Source organism: Peromyscus eremicus, chromosome 6 (assembly GCF_949786415.1).
Source record: "Peromyscus eremicus chromosome 6, PerEre_H2_v1, whole genome shotgun sequence".
Taxonomy (NCBI): domain Eukaryota; kingdom Metazoa; phylum Chordata; class Mammalia; order Rodentia; family Cricetidae; genus Peromyscus; species Peromyscus eremicus.
This window is the reverse complement of record NC_081421.1, coordinates 108,327,358-108,346,302: the sequence shown is the minus strand read 5'-3', so window position 1 is coordinate 108,346,302 and position 18,945 is coordinate 108,327,358. Positions and strand designations below refer to the sequence as shown.

Here is an 18,945-nt window from a genome sequence, read left to right as displayed (position 1 = left end):
GCGTGGTGGACTTGGAGTGCTTAGAACTTGGAAAAGAGGCGTTTTTTCCTGTGAGGCTGGCAGCATGAGGAGAATTTGTGTCATGGGTTAGGAAATGAATCGGTTGGATGTTACATGTAACTTGGGAAAGTCAGGGCAAAGGGATGAGGATCAAAAAAGTAAGGGGCTATGCTTTCATATAAATGGGATGTTTCCTTTAGGGGCTGTAGAAAAGGCGAACAGCCAAGGCTAGACCAGAGCTCCGATCAGAGCAGTGTTCCCTCAGCCTGTATACCCAGGTGCTCCTCTATGGTGGTGGAGCTCTACTCTTTGCCTCATAGTGTTCCTGCATGTGGATGCATTCTTGCGTTATCCAGGCCTTGGCATCTTTGGACCTCCAAGAGTTAGGGTTAAGCTCAAATCTTCTTTCTTTCAGAGGCCAGAATCATATATCTATATTACAGGTGAGGTTAGAGAGGCTGACTTACTTGGCCACATTGAAGTGTTAATATTTTAGCAATTTAGCTTTTATCTTTCATTGGTTTTTCTGTGCTACCTCTACTTTAGAATTCCTCAAAATACCAATGCTAAAAATACTAAAATATAACTAGTGGTCTTCCTTATGTATTGCCTCTTTTCCAAAGTCGACAAATGTCTTGGGTGTTTCTTTTGTTGTCTACAGCTGGCAAGGATGTTAAGCCAAGGATTCTGCATGGAGCTAAAAGAGGCATTTTTCCTGTGAGGCTGGCAGCAGTAGGAGAATTTGCATCACAGGTTAGTAAATGAATCGGTTGAATGTTACATCCAAGAGAAATAAACTTGTACCACACTACCTAACCTCTGGAGCATCCCAGTACCCCTTATACTTGTATCTCACTTGTTTCCATAGATGAGCCTGCTCCTTTAATTGTAACCAATCTCCCCACTTGCTCACTAGACTACATGAATTCTCATCCGCCAAAGGACATCATTCCAGCAAGTCAAATTTATGTTCTATTGATCCAGTACGCAAGCATGAACTGGAAACTGTAATTGCTCACCTCATCATAAAAGCTTTTCTTTGATCTCACTTTTTTCCCTAGCTATTCTCCCTTTTATAAAAGGTTAAAATCCCTGTTTTGGTCTACTCCGATTTGACCTTGTCTCTGACCATACCCCAGCAACCACTTTTGTTAAGGTAACACATGACTTCTCTAGGACTAAGTGCCATGGTCAATTCTCAGTGCACAGTGCACTTGACCCCCCAGCAGCAGTTGGCAGCTGATCACTCTTTCCTCTCCACATGTTCTTTACTTGGATTCTATGGTATTATATAGTAGTTTTCTGACATGTTAGTTACCCTCTCTCCCTCCACCTCTGTTTTGTGTGTTCTCTTCTGTTGTCAGAGTGTCACATAGTACAGTCTTGGTCTTTTTCACTTCTGTCTACAGTCATTACCTTGAGGCCTTAATTCAGTCCTGCGGCTTGGAGTGTCACTTAATTCCCAAGACTTCCACATTTATATCTAGAGCCCCATTACATTGCTCTACTTGACCTTTCCATTTGAAGGTCGAATAGAGACCTCCAGCTTGATCTGCCCTAAGTTCAATTTTTCCTCTTTCTCCCCAAAGCTAATGTCTTTGCATTCTCACTTCATCTAATGGCAGCTTCGGTCCTTTACCGGCTCAAACTGGGAACCTTAGTTACCCTCAATGCTCTTTTGTTCTCATCTTACATCCAGATGCTCAGGAAGTGCTGTTTACTCTGACTTCCTACCTTCACACTGCAGTCATGCTGCTGTGAGCAGTGTCATTGATCATGTGGATGGCTGCCATGGCCCTCTCAATCATAAGTTGGCTTGCGCCTAACTCTTCTGGAACTCAACTTTCCCACAGAAGCTAGAGTGATCATTCCATAGGACAAGTTGGATCATGTTGCTCTTCCATTCAAAACTCCAATTGATTCCCATCTTAATTAGAGTAGAAACTGAGTCCGTCTGTGCCCAATTATCTTTCTGAGCTCATTTCCTGCCATCTTCTCATAGTCCCTTCCTGGCAAACAACACACAGGATTTTGCCTGTAATGTTTTTCTCTCATTACTCATGCAGGCAGCTCTTTTAGCTTTGCTTTAGTCTGGCTCTGGAGCATCTTCAGAAGGCCAGTGTGGTAAAGGCTTGGTCCACAGCTTGGCATTCTTGGGCAATGGAGGCACCTTTAGAAGGTGGGGTCTAGAGGAGGTCTTTAGAGGCATGTCTTCAAAGGGGGTAACGGAACTATGGCCTCTTCTGTTTCTCTTCCTTGGAATCCAGCTAGAGGTAAGCAGTTTGGCTCTGCCATGTGGTCCCATTTCACACGATGTGCTGCCTCAGCACAGGCCCAAAAGCAACAGTGAAAAACCAACTGTGGCCTGGGAAGCTCTAAACTTATTTTATTTAAAAATAAACTTAGTTCTTTCTGGGTAAGTTGATCATCTCAGGCATTTGTTATCACAAAAGGGGTGTGTGCGCCTCATGCAACCTTTAAGACATCTTTCAAGTGCTTCCTCTCTGAGACCTGCATTGACAGCAACACTTACAGCCACCAATGCTTCCCTCTATTCCTGAGCTCCCCCATGTTCCCTTTGACTCTTCTCTGTCTTCCCACATCACATTGTTTATTGTCTTTTTTTCTAGAACATTAGCTACATAATGTAGGGTTCTTGGGATGACTGATGCTCAAAATGCTTAGAAAAGTTGCCAGAATCTAGATGATTAATAAAATGTTTGCTAAATAAATGCATAACATCTTTTATCAGAGAGAACCATCATGGGGTAGAAACCTGGGAAGATCAAAGTGTAGTGGATGCAGGACAGGTACCATAGACAAGCTTGAGTGGCAGAGCTTTGGAGAATTTTTTAATAGAAAATTTAGTTCTTTGGGATAAAGTCTTGATGTACCACTCAAGCTGTCCTCAAGCCCAGTCCTAATCCCCTGCCCGAGCTTCCTGCATGCTAGGATTATGGTACTTTGTCAACCGTCCAGGTCTAGGGCTTTCTATATGCAGTGCCGGTGGGCCTAAGTGATGCTGCTACCCAAGTAGTACCATGTGACTTTATAGCATCTCTCCAGCCTTGGTTTTTCCACTTGGGTTAAATTCAAACTCAATATTCAGGCACACTCAGACAGACCGACAGTGCATTCACTCCCCTTTTCTGAACCTACGTGCTCAGCAGTGTAGTAAAAGAGATGGTTCACTTCCCAGGGTTCAAAGATGCGTGACTCATATGCAGCCTGCTGTTGGCCAAACCACAGGCTGGTTTGGCTCATTATTTTCACACAAACCATGCTTAAACAAAATCTGCCTACTTCTGGTATTTAAACTTGTATGTATGGATTTTGTATTTTTCCTTATTAAAATTTATTTTTGTATTTAAGTCAAGTATTCATGTCAAGATCTCAGTCCAGTATTTTAGTAAAACCTTACAGTTTTTCACTGTCTGGAAACTGACAACTAAAAAAAAAAAATCATTAAGGTATTGATAAAATGTTGTCCTGGTGGGGCCCAAGACCAGACCAGTGCCAAATTATTACAAACCTTCTTTCCCACAATAACAGGATCTTCTTAAGCCAGCTATTTCTTAATCTTGCCCACAAAATTGTTTCTGAATCCCTTTCAAATACATTGCTGAAGTTGAAGTGAGCTACACCCCCAGGATGCCACTCATTTCCCAGCCTATCATTTGACCTGTAGAAAAAATAAGCCGGTCTGGTCTTGTTCTGTTGGAAGAAGTACTGCTGGCCCCTGGTGAGCCCTTTCTACGGATTCACACACTGTCTTCTCTTAAGCCCGCTTTATGGTTGGTTTACAGCCTGCAGTTTGAAGCTTTGGTTTTCTTTAGCCTAATGACATCATATCTCTATTATTTTATGACTTACACTTGGAAGGAAATGTTTGCATACTCCTGGGTGGGTGGTCTCTGTCATGTAGGGATATAAATAATATATTATTTTATATGAATATGGCTATAAAGTCTGATCATGCGATTTTTGTGTCATTTTTGGTTTGCTTTTTAAAATTGGGTTTCTTCTTTTGCTTCGATGTGCTTTATCCATCCACTCTTTCCTCAGGTATGTCTGTGTTAACATCTAATCAATGTGTAAGCAATAAACGGTCTGTGTAGTATTCCAGTTTCTCTTCAGACTCTGGTTCCAGGCCAGAATTGGATCCGTCATATAAGGAATACATGACAGGGAGCAGTCCTCTCTAGCAGAGGCCTCATTGTAATCTAGTTCTGTTAGACCAGTCTTCATAAAACAAGACAAAGACAGTGTGAAGCTTTCCCTAAAAAAACCTCAGTTCCAAACAGATCCTGAAATCATCTATGATTTGCCTTCTGTTGATTTACGGTTCTATTGCTGTGATAAAACACTGTCACCAAAAGCAACTTGGGGAGGAAAGGGTTTATTTCAGCTTTCAGTTCCACATCACAGTCCATCACTGAGGGGAGTCAGGACAGGATGTCAAATAGGGCAGGATTGTGGAGGCAGGATGTGTTGCAGAGGCCATGGAGGAGTGGTGCTTATGGCCTTCTCCTCATCATTTGCTCATCAAGCTTTCTTATAGCACTCGGACCACCAGTTCAAGAATAGCACCACCCACAGTGATCTGGGCCATCTCCCATCAATCGTCAATGAAGAAAACGCACAGGCTTCCCTGCAAGCCAATTCGGTGGGACATTTTCTCAGTTGAGATTCCTTCTTCCTAAATGATCTTAGCTTGTGTCTAATTGACATAAAACTAGCCAGCATGCCTTCCACCCATATTTTCTGATTGCCCTACACTTTGTGTATTTTTCCTGTCCTTTAAGATGTTCTTTGTATAGTGCAACTTCTCTGCCAAACTCCTGTGCATTTATCATAGCCTACCACCTTCCAGCTTTTCTTCAAAGCTTCTCTGGATAGCTTCTGCTAGATATTACCTATCTCTGTCCTGTATCTCAGAAGCACTTCTTTCGTGCCCTTCCGTTACCCATCTTGACCTGCCTTCTATGATGGTTAGTCATCATTGTGTGTACTCTTTTCATCGGTAAGACTGGGTGCTTGTTGATATCAGGGCCTCATTTGAATCTAGTTCTATAGCACCTTTAGTGCTTGACATTGTGTGTGGTCTAAAGCATTTGTCTAGGAAGTCCTCACAGTCTATTGATTTGGATAGAGTATATAAGAATTATTCCATCACTTATTTCTGGAAATCTGTTAGGAATGGAGTAGAGAGAATTGAGGACAGATGATTGTTGGAGATCAAAAGAGTACATACAGGGCTTCTATATGCCACCTGGTTTGGACTCTAGTTATCTTTGACACTTATGCTAAATGAATTTTTACTTCTGGTTCTTGGATGGGGGAAGACAGAGCCTGCTGCCTGAGAACCACAGAACTCCCACCATACCACAGATTGCTTCTGATCTCTGTAATATTAATTTTATTGCTAAGTTTTCACGTGCTATTTGGGCTTCTTTGAAGCACACTGGGAATGAGGCAGCATCCCATCACCCCAGACTCCAGCACGTTTATTTCAGGTGAGACAAAAACAGCAAACAGCTAGGGTTATGTTGGCGTTGTGCCCCTGAGATTGATTAGAAGCAAACTATTTCCAACAGAAGTTATTCTTGTTTATCTTATGGTATAAATAATACCATGCATTGGGAACGAGAGGCTGAAGTTCACCCATGGAGAAAGCTCTGCCCTACAGGATACTCTCAGTTGAGAACTCTAGCCTGGCTGTTTCAGTAAGGCTTATTATGTAGTCATTCCTGCCAGACATTATAAGTGCCTGATTACATAATGTTTTGCTATTTATCTGCTGCAGATAAGTGTTCTGTTAATTTTGCCTGCTATGTATTTCATCAACCCACTCACTCAAAACCCAAAGTACAACTATGATAGCTCATTCTCCACATGGAACAATCTCCTTTATCCTTAACTGTGTCCTGTTTCCAGATTGAGCCATGAACAGTGAGTGTCTTAACGTATGAATTGGGAAAAGGGATGTACATGTAGAGAACAAAGGTTTTGCTCATGAGAAAGCATTTTAAGTAATAGAGGTTTTCTGTTGTTATTATTGTTAATTTTTTTTGGTCAAAGGTAAGATGGGTAGAGAAAACTCAAAATCTTGACAAGTCATTAAAGTTATGATTACCTTTTATCTCAATATTTTTACCCATGTGACTCACTTCCTATTAAGACCTTACCTTACAGATTCTGGTTGTAGTACTCAACAGCAGCAAATATTAGTGTGACAATGTATGGGCTTAATTGTGCCACTACAAAATCATTACTCACTTTAGAGTGTATCTGAAGAAGAGAGATTAAAAATATGATTAACTTTCAGTGAAGCCATTAGGGTAGATCCCTAACTAACCTGACTTCTAAGAGGAATTTTGGTCATGTAGAGTCATACCATGGATATGTACTCACAGAAGGAAGCCCATGTGGGGATCTACCCTATAAAGCTCCTGATCTTGGACTGGAAGCCACCAGAACTGCAAGAAAATACATTTCTGTTGTTTAAAACATCTAGTCTGTGGTATTTTGTTATGGTGGCTATAGGAAACTATCATAGGGAAATGTGTATGTATGCACACATACATACACATACATTGCGAATAGCTTTCAAATCCTCCTTTCTCTCTAATTTTTCTGTAGGCTCTGTGATTGCCATTTGGTCATTTTACTATTTGAGGAGAATCTCCTACTTGCTCTCGGATATCCTGAACACAATATCATGTCTGTGAAGATGAAGTGTTGGAAAAAATAAACCTATAAAGAATATGATTCTCCTAGGATAACTAAAACCCTAGTAATCATGGGACTAAGAAGCCATTTGTGTATGTGTGTGTGTGTGTGTGTGTGTGTGTGTGTGTGTGTGTGTATCTGTGTGTAGGTAAGTAAGTGCTCACTCCTGTGGTGAAGACCAGAGGTCAATGCCAAGTATCTTCCTCAATTACTTCTCTTCCCTTCTTTCTTTCTTTTTTCTTTTTTTAATGACAGAGTCTCTCAAGTTCACCAATTGGCCAGTGAGGTCCTGTGGTGTGTGTGCCACTGGCACTCAAGAACTAAGGTTACTGACCTGTTTTTGTTTGTTGTTTGTTCTAAGATGGGTGCTGGGGATCCAAACACTGATCCTTACGCTTGTTCAGGAAGTACTTTACTCATTTAGTTATCTCCCCATCCCCAGAGAGTCGTTTTTAAGAACGTACAGAATGCAATGTTCTGTCTATTACAATTGGGTTTTTTTCAAAAGAATGGCCAACCTTGCCTAGGACATACTCTGAAAGCACTTCCCATTCATGAAGTTTATTGTTCTATTTGCCTGAATTTTCCTTCAGAGTTCTGCTTGTGACATTTTCTGTATTCTTTTAATAAGGACAAAATGATGTCACACACTCAGAAAGCAAGAGGTTAGGTGGAACACACCGTAAAGTCAGTCTCAACTTTTAAAATTTTCAAGGCTAAGGGACCCAGGGCAACATGCAGAAAGCTGAAGCCAGGATCTGGGATCAGGCCATGGAGAAAAAGCCAAGGAGCAAGATGGGAAATGAGTAATGAGTGACTCAGCATATTATTCCCTAGAGTATTAGCCTCTTTATGGCTCCTTTGGGGGATGCCCAAACTACTTCTTCTTCTTCTTCTTCTTCTTCTTCTTCTTCTTCTTCTTCTTCTTCTTCTTCTTCTTCTTCTTCTTCTTCTTCTTCTTTTTTCTCAGATAGCTTCCAATCTGTTCCCTGTTTTAACACAGAAGCCTTTGCCCCACAGCTGGGTCTCATTTGGTTTGGATTTTCATCTATAAATTGCTGTCAGCAAGGCTCTTTGGGAGCTAACTGGTGAAAGTGACCTAAAAAGGGAACTCCACAGGGACAGGAGAGCTTAGCGTCTTCCTCCATTCTCTCTTCCCCCAAGAATTTGCCTTCTATTTGCTGGAGAACTATCAGCTTTGAAGCATGAGTGGGCTTTATTTAAAAGCTAAAAAACTCCTTAGATGAGACATCATCGAACAAGAGTGTGTAGATGTCTTGGTCCTGGAGAGTGTGGGGAGCAGCTTGCTTTTGTGACTGACAGTCTCATTTAGATACACTTCAAAGAGGTACCAAGGGCAGAACTGCTAAAATAGAGCAACAGGACACAGGGTTTGCAGTCAAAGGGGCCTCAGCATCTGCATCAGAGGATGATCCCAACTGCTGTCCTTCTCATCTTTTTTTTTTTTTTTTTTTTTTTTTTGGTAGGCTTTCAAATAGAGGCCAGCACACAGGGGACACAGGGACTCACAAGAATAGGAGGACATTAGTAATAATTTGACTTCCTTTTTCCCCCTTCCTTCCTTCCTTCCTTCCTTTCTTTCTTTCTTTCTTTCTTTCCTTCCTTCTTCCTATTTTACTCTGGCATGATCAGACACCGGACGGCCTGGGAATTGAACCCAGGTCCTCTAGCTCATCAGTCACTGCTCTTAACTGCTGAGCCACCTCTTTCTGCTAAGAAATTTTTCTGATGAAGTCTGAAACTGCACTAACCATTCAGGACTGGTCCTCAACGACCAGGTTTTATCCCTAGTCCCCACTGCATGACTGTAGCATTATTTGGTCTCCACCAAATCAGGACTTTCACTATCTTGAAGGTTTCCCAAAGTTATTTGTAAACATTTCTTAACAGGAGACTTTGCAGTATCTACTATCTTGATAGGAAGTTGGGTATGGGCTTACTACATCACTTGTCATCTTGAGGACCTTGTGACATGCAGAGTTCCATTGGCTCCAGCAGCCATGTTACCATGCCCACAGGCAGTGTAGAAGCAGAAGGAGCACCAGCCTCTCAGGGCACATGAGGCTTGCTCTGACAACCTGCCCAGGGCTCAGCCACAATACTCTCGCGCTCTCTAAGAGTTTCTCTTGTTTTCAGACTGTTTGTGCTTCTCTTGGGGTTGGTCCTGTTCTAGGGCATTAAAAAGTGTCCCCTTGGATTCACTACCGCTCATACTCTTGATGTTTTTGTCACTGACCTTCCTATCCCTAGCTGGGGGATATTTTCTTTCTGGTAATTAGAAAAATGTTTAAGATTATAATATAACTACATCATTTCTCCCCTCCTTTTCATTCTTATAAACCTTTTCATATACCCCTCCTTTTGAATCCATGGTCTCTTTTCACACACACACACACACACACACACACACACACACACACACACACACACAATATGTATTCCTAAATATGTAAATATAACCTGCTCAGTCGATATAATGTTCTTGGTCTGCATATGTTTTCAGGAATGACCATTTGGCATAGGATAACCAATTGGTGTGCTCTTCCCTGAGGAATATTCTTTCTTTCCCTCCCAGCATTCCTTAGTTTCCTGTAGTTCTTTATGTAGGGTTGAGGCCTCATGGGCTTTTCACCATTTACTTTGGCATGTCTGTTCATGTCATCCTTGCTTGGCTCATGTTTGGCAGTCATATTGTGAGACTTTATGGGTACAGCTTCTGACATTAGGAGGAGACACAATCTCACAGCAACTCCCTGGCCCTCTGGCTCTTACAGTCTTTCCACCCCGTCTTCTGCAATGTTCCCGGAGTCTTGGGTGCGAGAGTTGTTTTGTGGATGGATCCATTGGGACTGGGCTCCACACCTCTGCATTTGGATTGGTTGTGGTTTCCTAGAATGGCCTCTGTGCATTGCAATGGCAGAAGAGACGAAGTGGAGTCAGGGAGTTAGCTCAGTGGATAAAGTGAATACTGCAAGCATGAGAACCTGTGGTCTTTCCCTCGCACACATGGAAACGCATGATACAGATCTGTAATCCCAGTGCTGGGGAGGCCAAAACAGGAGGGTCCCTGGGCTTGGTGGCCTGTCATATCACTGAATCTGAGCTCCAAGTGCAGTAAAAGACACTGTTTCAAAGTAGAAAAAGGCGCGTGGGATGGGTGGGTGGGAGATTAAAAAAGACACCAGATATTGACCTCCACATGTACACCCACACCTACACACACCCCTGCATGCACACAAGTTCAAATATATACAATTAATGGGTACAAAGTTGTAAGTATTTGCTGATTCATCTCACTGTGCTGGCCCATCACACAGATAGTGTTTAAAGCTCCTTCAAAAACACCCACAGAAGACTTAGCATTCTCCATTATTTGGTCTTGGTGGCTAATGATTCTTCTTTTATTTTATATTACAACAATGACTATTGGTTGCACTCAACATGATATATGTTTGTTAGATGTGCTGGCTTATTTAATATCAACTGGACACAGACTTGAGTCATCAGAGAGGAGGCAACCACAACTGAGAAAATGCCTTCAAAAGATTGGACTGTAGGCAAGCCTGTGGGACATTTTCTTAATTAGTGATTGATGTGGGAGGGCCAGCCTGTTGTGGGTGTTGTCATCCCTGGGCTGGTGGTCCTGGGTTCTATAAGAAAGCAGGCTGAGCAACTATTGGGAACAAACCAGTAAACAGTACCCTTCCATAGCCTCTGCATCAGCTCCTGTCTCCAGGTTCCTTCCCTGTTTGAGTTCCTGTCCTGACTTCCTTTAACAATAACAGTGCTGTGGAAGTATAAGCTGAATAAACCCTTTCCTCTCCAAGTTTCTTTGGTCATGGTGTTTCACCACAGCAATAGTAACCCAAACTAAGACATTAGGTAAAGAGTTAATGAGATGTAACTCAGCCACATGGTGGGGAGGGGAACAGTGATCCAGTTCTGAGTTTCTAATACTCTAGGGATTTCACATCCAGATGAACTGTATCTTCCCTCCCACATCATCACTTCTGTCTTGTAGTAAAAGTTCTTAGGGTCAAGAGTTGAGGGACATTGTTTCTAAGGTTATTCAGGTGAAAATGTGCAAATTTTTCATTGATTGCCTACATAATTTGTCTCTCCTTAGCATATTGTCTTCAAAAATAGCCTTGTGTCTTTGATGAGTGACTGACATGATTGAGTGGACACTTACTTTTTCAGAAAGAACGATGCCTTGGCCTCATTAATCCTGCCTTGGCCTCCAGTGAGAAGTTAAATGCTCTGTGAGAAGAATTAGAGGCAGATTTAGTGGCAGAGTTGATTGGAAAGTTTTCTTGTGATGTCTTGTATCGATGGTCAACTTGACATGGCCTGTGATTATTAAGGAAAAGAGGCTATGGGATCCCTGTGAGGGATCGTCTAGATTAGGTTCACAGATGTGGGAGACTTATTCCAACTGTAGGAGTCACCATTTTATGGCCTGGGTCTTGGACTGAGTAAAAACAAGAAAGGGATGTGGATGGCAGCCATCGCCTCTTTGCATCTTAACTGTGAAAACATGTGACCATCCTGAAGCTCCTGCTGCCCATGGCTTCCAGGCCATGATAGACTGTCACCTTGAAGCTATGATCCCACATGATCTCTTTCTACCTTTAGCTGCTTTTGTCAGAGTGTTTTGTCATAACAGGAAAAGTATGAGAAACTTCCTTAGTGCACTTAAATCATTCTACAGACACACTTGTGTTCTGCACACTTCCTTCTTTTCCCCAAAATACAGGATGTATTCCTTTTCAAATAATAGAGTCATTCCAATTTTAGGGGTTTGTTTCCAGTGTATGAGCCAGAACATCCCCTGTAAGCAATATACTAAAGGTAAGTCAGAATAAACCCCAAACTAACCAAAACACAAATGTAATGGGTTTTGTGACCTAAGAAAAATATATGAGGCCAGGATGTGGCAAGACAGGAATATAGGGACAGACAAGCAACTAAAAGGTAGTGCAGGAGAGAAGAGATTTCAAATGGCCCTTGAACAAGGAATAACATTTCTGCAGGCAGATAAGAGGTTATTGCAGGGCTAATGGACATTCCAAGAAAACCCACTGGTTTATCCTGGCTCCGAATCTCCAATTTAGAAGGCTTCCCAGAAGCCCAGCTGGCCCTAGGGTCAGCTTACAAATGGGAATACAACATATGTGGTTTGGGTTTCTTTGAGGTTTGAATGTCTCAGGGCCAGCTTAGGTGTACCTCAAACAGTGCCAGAGCTCCAGATTAATTTCAGTGATCTTCTGATGTGTTGGAGCCATTCCTGACCACAAGGTCAGTCTCCCAGTGAGAGAAGAGGAGACGTACAGAAAGCCTTTGCAGACATCTTACCTCCTGGCCCCAGAGACCCCTGGGACGGCCCCTTGCTTTCTGCAGTGTCATATCATGGCACCTACTTGATTTACAGAGCAATTGATCTTGCTCTGGGTCCTTTGAGAAGGGATTCTCTCTCTCTCTCTCTCTCTCTCTCTCTCTCTCTCTCTCTCTCTCTCTCTCCCCTAACCTCTGTCTAGGAAGCATCAAATGAATTGAGTGTAAATGAGGATGTGCTCTTCCCAGACCCAGCAGAATTCATGTAGGCCAAATACCTTTCATAAACCTTATGTGAATGTCACACCACTCTCCAACGTAGATTTTCTTCTATTACCATTTTATACCCGTTTTGTTTCTCCCTTTCTGCCAAGATAAGAATTAGGACTGAGTTATTAAATGATCACAATTTGTGGGAGCCCAGCTGGGAGACCAGCTCCCACATTTTATGACAGGAAACTCTTGAGGAGAGAGGGATAAGAGATGTTGTATAGAAGGATAGAAGGGAGAGAAACAGAAACACAGGATAGCCTCGGGAGGGCCTGGATCTTTATCCACTGGCCCCTCCTGTCTCTTCTAAAGGGCTATTTATAGGAATGCCAAGGGGTGGAGCAAAAGACCTCCCCCAGCTCAGCCAAGTATAGGCCCTTCCAATCGATGTGTTTTATAAGAGTACGGAGAAGCTGTGTTCTAGAGGCAGCCGTGGCTGTAGGTAACCATGTAGTAACCATGCACATGGTCAAGCAATCCTCTAATGCAGCTCTGCTGGGTAAAGCAAGCTCAGATCTCACTAGGAAACCTTTATGAGCCTCCACAACAATTTCAAGTGGGTACCATGTTCTGCCTTGTAGCATTAGTTTTAGCTCTTTGAGTTGGTGAGACCTAGTCACCAACACCGGAATCATGTGTGGTTCACACACTCTTTGACATGAATTCAGATATACCTTTCTTTAGAACGGCACTGTCAGTCCAGTCATCATCTGGAAGTGCCTTTATCAATACCGGTTGTTTCCTGATCCCAATGCACTGTCCTTATTTTTTAATAGTAATAAACAGTGTGTTTGTGAATGCTTTTCACATGCTATTTCATTTAACCTCCACAATAGCATGATACACATGTGTTGTCCACATCTTCTAAGGATGAGGAAACTAAAACCAAAGAGATTGGGTAATTTCAAAAGAGTGACATGCTAAGTGGCAGAACCAGTATGCCAGCCAGTTAGTTGTGGTTGATATATTGTGTAACCTAATAAACTTATCTGAGGGTCAGAGAACAGAACAGCCACTGGATTAGACATAGAGGCCAGAAAATGGTGGCACACACCCCTTTAATCCTATCACTTGGGAGGCAGAGATCCATCTGGATCTCCGTGAATTCAAGGCCACACTGGGAACAGAGCCAGGAGTGGTGGCACACACCTTTAATCCCAGCACTTGAGATCTCATGTTTTGCTTGGGAAAGACACACGCCTTTAATCCCAGGAAGTGATAGCAGGAAGCAAAAAGGTATATAAGGCACGAAGACCGGAAACTAGATGCTTTTAAGCTTTTAGCTTTTTAGCAGCAGTTCAGCTGAGATCTGTTTGGTGATGACTCAGAGGCTTTCATTCTGAAGAAACAAAATCAGCTGAGGAGTTGGTGAGGCGAGGTTGTCTGTGGCTTGTTCTGTTTCTCTGATCTGTCAGCGTTCACCCCGATATCTGGCTCCGGGCTTTTTATTAGTAAAACCCTTTAGCAATTCATGTTGCAGTCAGTCATTCAGCCTCACCCAGCATTTGTTAGGCTCTCTTGTGCCTCGTATAGCAATGCATGAACAGAGAAAGTTCTGTCTTGGGAATTTGTTCTAGAAATAGATAACAGACTGCGAGCCAGAATATAAATACTGTAAATAAAACACTAGGAAAATCAGGGCAAGGACCAGCTGAGACAATATCATCAAGGCTGACCAAGCCACTTCAGATAACACAATAGTGAATATGATGACAATCGAACAGATAGCTAGGATGACTGTGGACTGAATTAGAGAAGACATCATCTTCTCACTCATACCTGACTGGGCTTTCAGACTCTTAGAGGTGAAGAACTACAAATACATGGAAGGGCCCTATTACACATCCTTTGTAATTTGTTGAATCTGCTTATGCCTGTCTATATAGCAAAGCGCACACACACACACACACACACACACACAAATATATGCTTTATATATTTATATTTATGCATATATACAAATGTATACATATGTTCAATCCTTTGAAAATAATATTTCTTCCTAAATCCAATATAAAGATCATCTCCCCATTTTTAAAGAGCCTTCTTGATTGTAGTAGTTAAAATTCTCATCTTATCTGGCTGGGCTGAACCAGTTAGTGGGCTCTCTCATGCCACACATTGTCTTAGGCAGGTTAATTCCTCCTAGATATGTTTCAAGTTTAATAAAAGTCTTGAAAAGTGAACCCTCATGACCTATTTCTAATCTGAAAAGATAGAGAATGGTCCTAAGCAAGCTGGATGTAGTACTACAGGTAGATTTGGCCATTTTGCCTTGCCAAGAGGGACATACACAAATATATAGAACGAGTAGTAATTAAAAAACAAACAACAATAGCAACAACCAACCAGCCAAACCTGGTCTGAGTGGGTTGTCTCAGATCCACCTGAGAGATGGCCAGAAGTACAAAGGTACTGGTGGCTGGGGGATGAGGGTTGGAGGGAGTTATGGGCAGCATGGGGACAGAATTCCTGTCTTTAGATTCCCAGTCTTACAGGAGACTTGTATTTGCATATGATCAGATCTGTGCCTCTCCATGGAGCTGTTTTTTTTCTTTGTATTTGAGGAATCCAATTACTTATTTTGGACCTAATCCTGGCTTCAGCATTAAACTATCCTTTAGGCCCAAGCCACTAAAAATGTTGAGGAACTCAGAAGAACTATTTACCCATGTGAATTACAGGGTTAGCATCTCATTTCCTGCTGTCCATTCTACTGACTAGACACCTTGTTGTGATCCACACTCCTGATCTACTGATGATTAATGGAGCAAGAGAGGGGATTTGGTGAATCTGCTACCTGCTCCACTGGGTACATGCAGGCATTTTCCAGGGCATTAAAACAGCTGGTATATAAGCCGGGCGGTGGTGGCGCACACCTTTAATCCCAGCACTCGGGAGGCAGAGCCAGTTGGATCTCTGTGAGTTTGAGGCCAGCCTGGGCTACCAAGTGAGTTCCAGGAAAGGTGCAAAGCTACACAGAGAAACCCTGTCTCGAAAATCAAAAAACAAACAAACAAACAAACAAAAAACAGCTGGTATAATGACTGTGTGGGGAAACTTATTTTCCACAGGAAGTTCTACATGGTTTGTGTTATTGTTACACCATTAACTATGCTTGTCTTTACACAATATTCATTTATTTGACTATGTCCCTAAGCGAGTATGAGAAAAATATAGCACATACTCCATTCAATAAAGAAAAATGGGACACATGACAGAGCTAATCATATGTACTTGTAAAACCACATGAGCATTTTTATAGCACGAGTGTGCCAATGTTAATGTGAAATGCAGCTTGTATCTGTGAACAAAGAGGTAGTGTGGGTTAGTGGGGTGTGAGGCCTAAAGGGCATCAGCAGAGGCACAATCAGGTGTTTGGTGTTTTTTGCTTCCATTTTGAGCTTAGAAAACTTTCAAGCAAAAGCTTTTGTAGAGGCCCAGATAAACGCAAAGTGTATAAAGTGGATCCTGGCTTTCTGAACCTCCCCCAGGAACCTCCTCTATAGAGTTGTTGTAGTTCAGCAAGGTCTTCCACAAGGCTAGTTGCTTTGCATTATCACTAAGGAAACTGATCAGGCTCACACTGTAAGGTCACATTGTCAACAATTTCAGAACTTGCCTCTTCTGGCTCTTACATCACATTTCTTAGAGGGAATCAGTTTTTCCTCACTAAAAGCCATGTGAAAGAAGGACCATGGTTACTGTTAATGTCAATTTGTTTGCCTAGATCTTTTTCCCTTTCAAAAAAGGGTTGCATAGTAAGAACAACCAGAGGCATTCACCTTTCTGTCTTTCATGCAGCATTTGGAAGGGTCCATCTTGTTTATGTAGGGCATGAATTCTTACAGTCTAAGCCTAGTTATCTCCAGGCACGATTGGCTACTACAGCCCACATGATGCTCCAACTTCTCAGTGTGCTTTGTGACCTCTTCCTTCCCCCAGGACCTATGCGTCTTGGCTCCTTCTCCCTCACCTCCCTCCTCTGGCAGGTTTGTCACTCATAGTCTAACAGCTCACAACTCAATTTCTCCTCCAGGCAGTTTAGATGTCTTTCTTGGTGTTCACTTGAGCTGCTATCAGAGATGGCCTGAGTTTAGCATTTACTAATGTCTGTATCCCCTTGATGCTCAGTTTTGAATTTCTATAAGAGAGCTGGAAGCATGTCATAGTCCTAGTCCCACACCTCCTGCCACAGGGCCCCCAAACTGCTTCTGCACAGAATGTAGAAATAATTTTACTGCCAAGTTTTGATTATATGTGATGATAGATGTACAAAACAGGTGGTAGGTATTAAAAGTAATTAAAAATAAGTCACCTGAAGTTTGAGGATATGAGACTTATTGAGTTATTCATTTGGCTTCTGCTTTCAATAAAATTCTGTGCAACTTTTAAGATTAGTTTTGAAATATTGTGTCTCAGTTGGTATGTCACTTTATGATTAGAAAAAAATTCTTAAAAAATTCATTTTGCAAATAGAATGATTTTCATTAGAAGTATGACATTAAAAGTTAATTTATTTTTGGTATATGCACAGATACATGACCAGTGATTCATCATCTGTAGCACATGAGGATGAGGATTGGAGAGCCTTTCATTCATTTCTTGCTCCATTAGAGACTTCAGTAGGACAGTTACTCATACTATCGGCCCTTCTAGAATAATTTTTCAGAAGCTTCCCATTTTCGCAAGAGACCGTGTGACGTTACCATTAGGAACTAGCCTCAGCTTGAGTCAGTTTTACTATCAAATGTGTGAAGCAAGGAGAATTATTTTAACCTGGCTTGTAGTTCCTGACTTACATGGGGATAAAGACAGTACTTCCTCGGGGGAGTTGAAATGACAGAGTAAGGTAACATTTGAAGATTTTAGAGCAGAACTTGGGGTATAATAAACAGTATTGTTGTAGAATACTATTTGAAGTTGCGTTATTTTGGTTATGCTTTGGAATGTTTGTTTAATGATGGAGAGATGTGTTTGATTAAATAAAATTCACCTGTGGTCAGGAGGCTGAATCAGCAGCTAGCTGACAGGAAGTGGTAGGGAGGAGCCAGGGGGAGAAAGGGTTTATAAAGAGGGGTGAGGAGAAGCAGGTAGGGCTTTTTGGAAGACATGAGCCAGGAGAGGAGGTGAGCTACTTGCTATTCAGCCTCTTTGAAGAGCAGAATTCCACCTTAACCTTCGAATCTTGAGTTCTTTAGAGGGAGAGAGGTTTAGTTAAGTTCCTTTTGTAGCTTGGAAGAACTGAAGCCAGCAAGAGGAAACAGATTTCCCTCCGGCCTCGGCCCTTGCGGCTTAACCACTGCTAGTAGCGGCTGAGCTGTAGTTCTTGACTCAGACCGCTGTGGCTTAAAAGGCAGCAACCATTTAAAAAAGGACAACAGAGTCTATCTGTAACTCATGGCTACTCTTGAGCCCCTGCTTCGGTTCACCCTTCTACAGTGCTCCCCCAAACAGGACCTTAGGCTCATTATGGAGCATTAGTGATGTAACTAGGATGACTAGGATAGACACAGGTGTATCCTCCTTAGGGAGTATTTCTGCAGAGGAGTGGCGATGGTTACTAGCGACAGTGAAAGCGTTCTTGGGGCAGTGCTATTAGTGAAAAGCTGACAGAGTAAAGGACTGCTCCTGCTGATGCTCATAAGCGAGGTAGCCAGTCACTGCAGTGAGTTTTCTCAGGTAACACAGCACAGGTTTCTGCCAAAGGCATTTTTCATCTTTATTGGAGCATGACCAGAACTTTGTGTCTAAAAAACATTTGAGACTGAGAGACTTGCTGATGGTAAGATGTCCACGTGTAGGGTCTAGGCAAATGGCTCAGACAGGAAGGTGCCCACCACACAAGCAGGGTCCTAGGTAGATTATAACTCTCATGGTTCAAAAATAATATATAAATTGGACCTGAGTTTGGATCCCTAGTTCCTATGTAAGAAGGGGGGTGGTGGTGCTGTGAGTTCTGGTAAAGCTTGGGGGAGGGCAGATGGAGATAGGCAAATCTCTGGCACTCATTAGCCAGCTTGTCTAGTCAATATGTGAGCTCCAGTTTCAGTGATAGACCTGGTCTCAAAAGATAAGGTCTGTTAACCTTGGGCTCCCCCACATAAGCATGTGCACACATGCCTACATATATAGACTCAATGGGTGAATGGTGAGAAGAATCATCTGATTCAGTGTGTATTCCGTTCCATTACACTTGATAGTGTTTACAGCCCTTTGGAAAATGTCAAGATCTCCCTAATGCTCTGGCTGGTTTTAATGATCCATTGTTTGCCCCCAGTCTGCATAACGAGATTAGCTTTGATGGGCATTTTTCCTGTGTTCTGAAATTCTACACATTTTTTTTCATTACCATTCTGAAGCATTTAAGTTTATAGAGATGGTCTCTGTATTGTACACACAATCTCTTGATTGTACACACAGCTTTTTTTTTTTTTTACCACTTTGGTTTTAAATGATTTGTAGATTTATATGTCTGCACAGGTAATGCTGCCTCATGTCTTTTTGAATGGACTATTTCCTCCTTTAACTAGTTAATTCAGCAGCCACCCAAAGATTGATAAAGGCAAATCCCATACCATATGTTTA

General features: G+C 42.1%; 1 long non-coding RNA gene across 1 annotated transcript in view; it reads left to right on the top strand.

The window, feature by feature from the left end:
• The first annotated feature begins 663 nt into the window (after positions 1–663).
• LOC131912724 (uncharacterized) overlaps positions 664–18,945 on the top strand; it is a 50,853-nt gene continuing 32,571 nt past the window's right edge. Inside the window, exon 1 of the long non-coding RNA XR_009379698.1 lies at positions 664–753. This is a non-coding gene — a long non-coding RNA (uncharacterized LOC131912724). The remainder of the gene's footprint in view (positions 754–18,945) is intronic.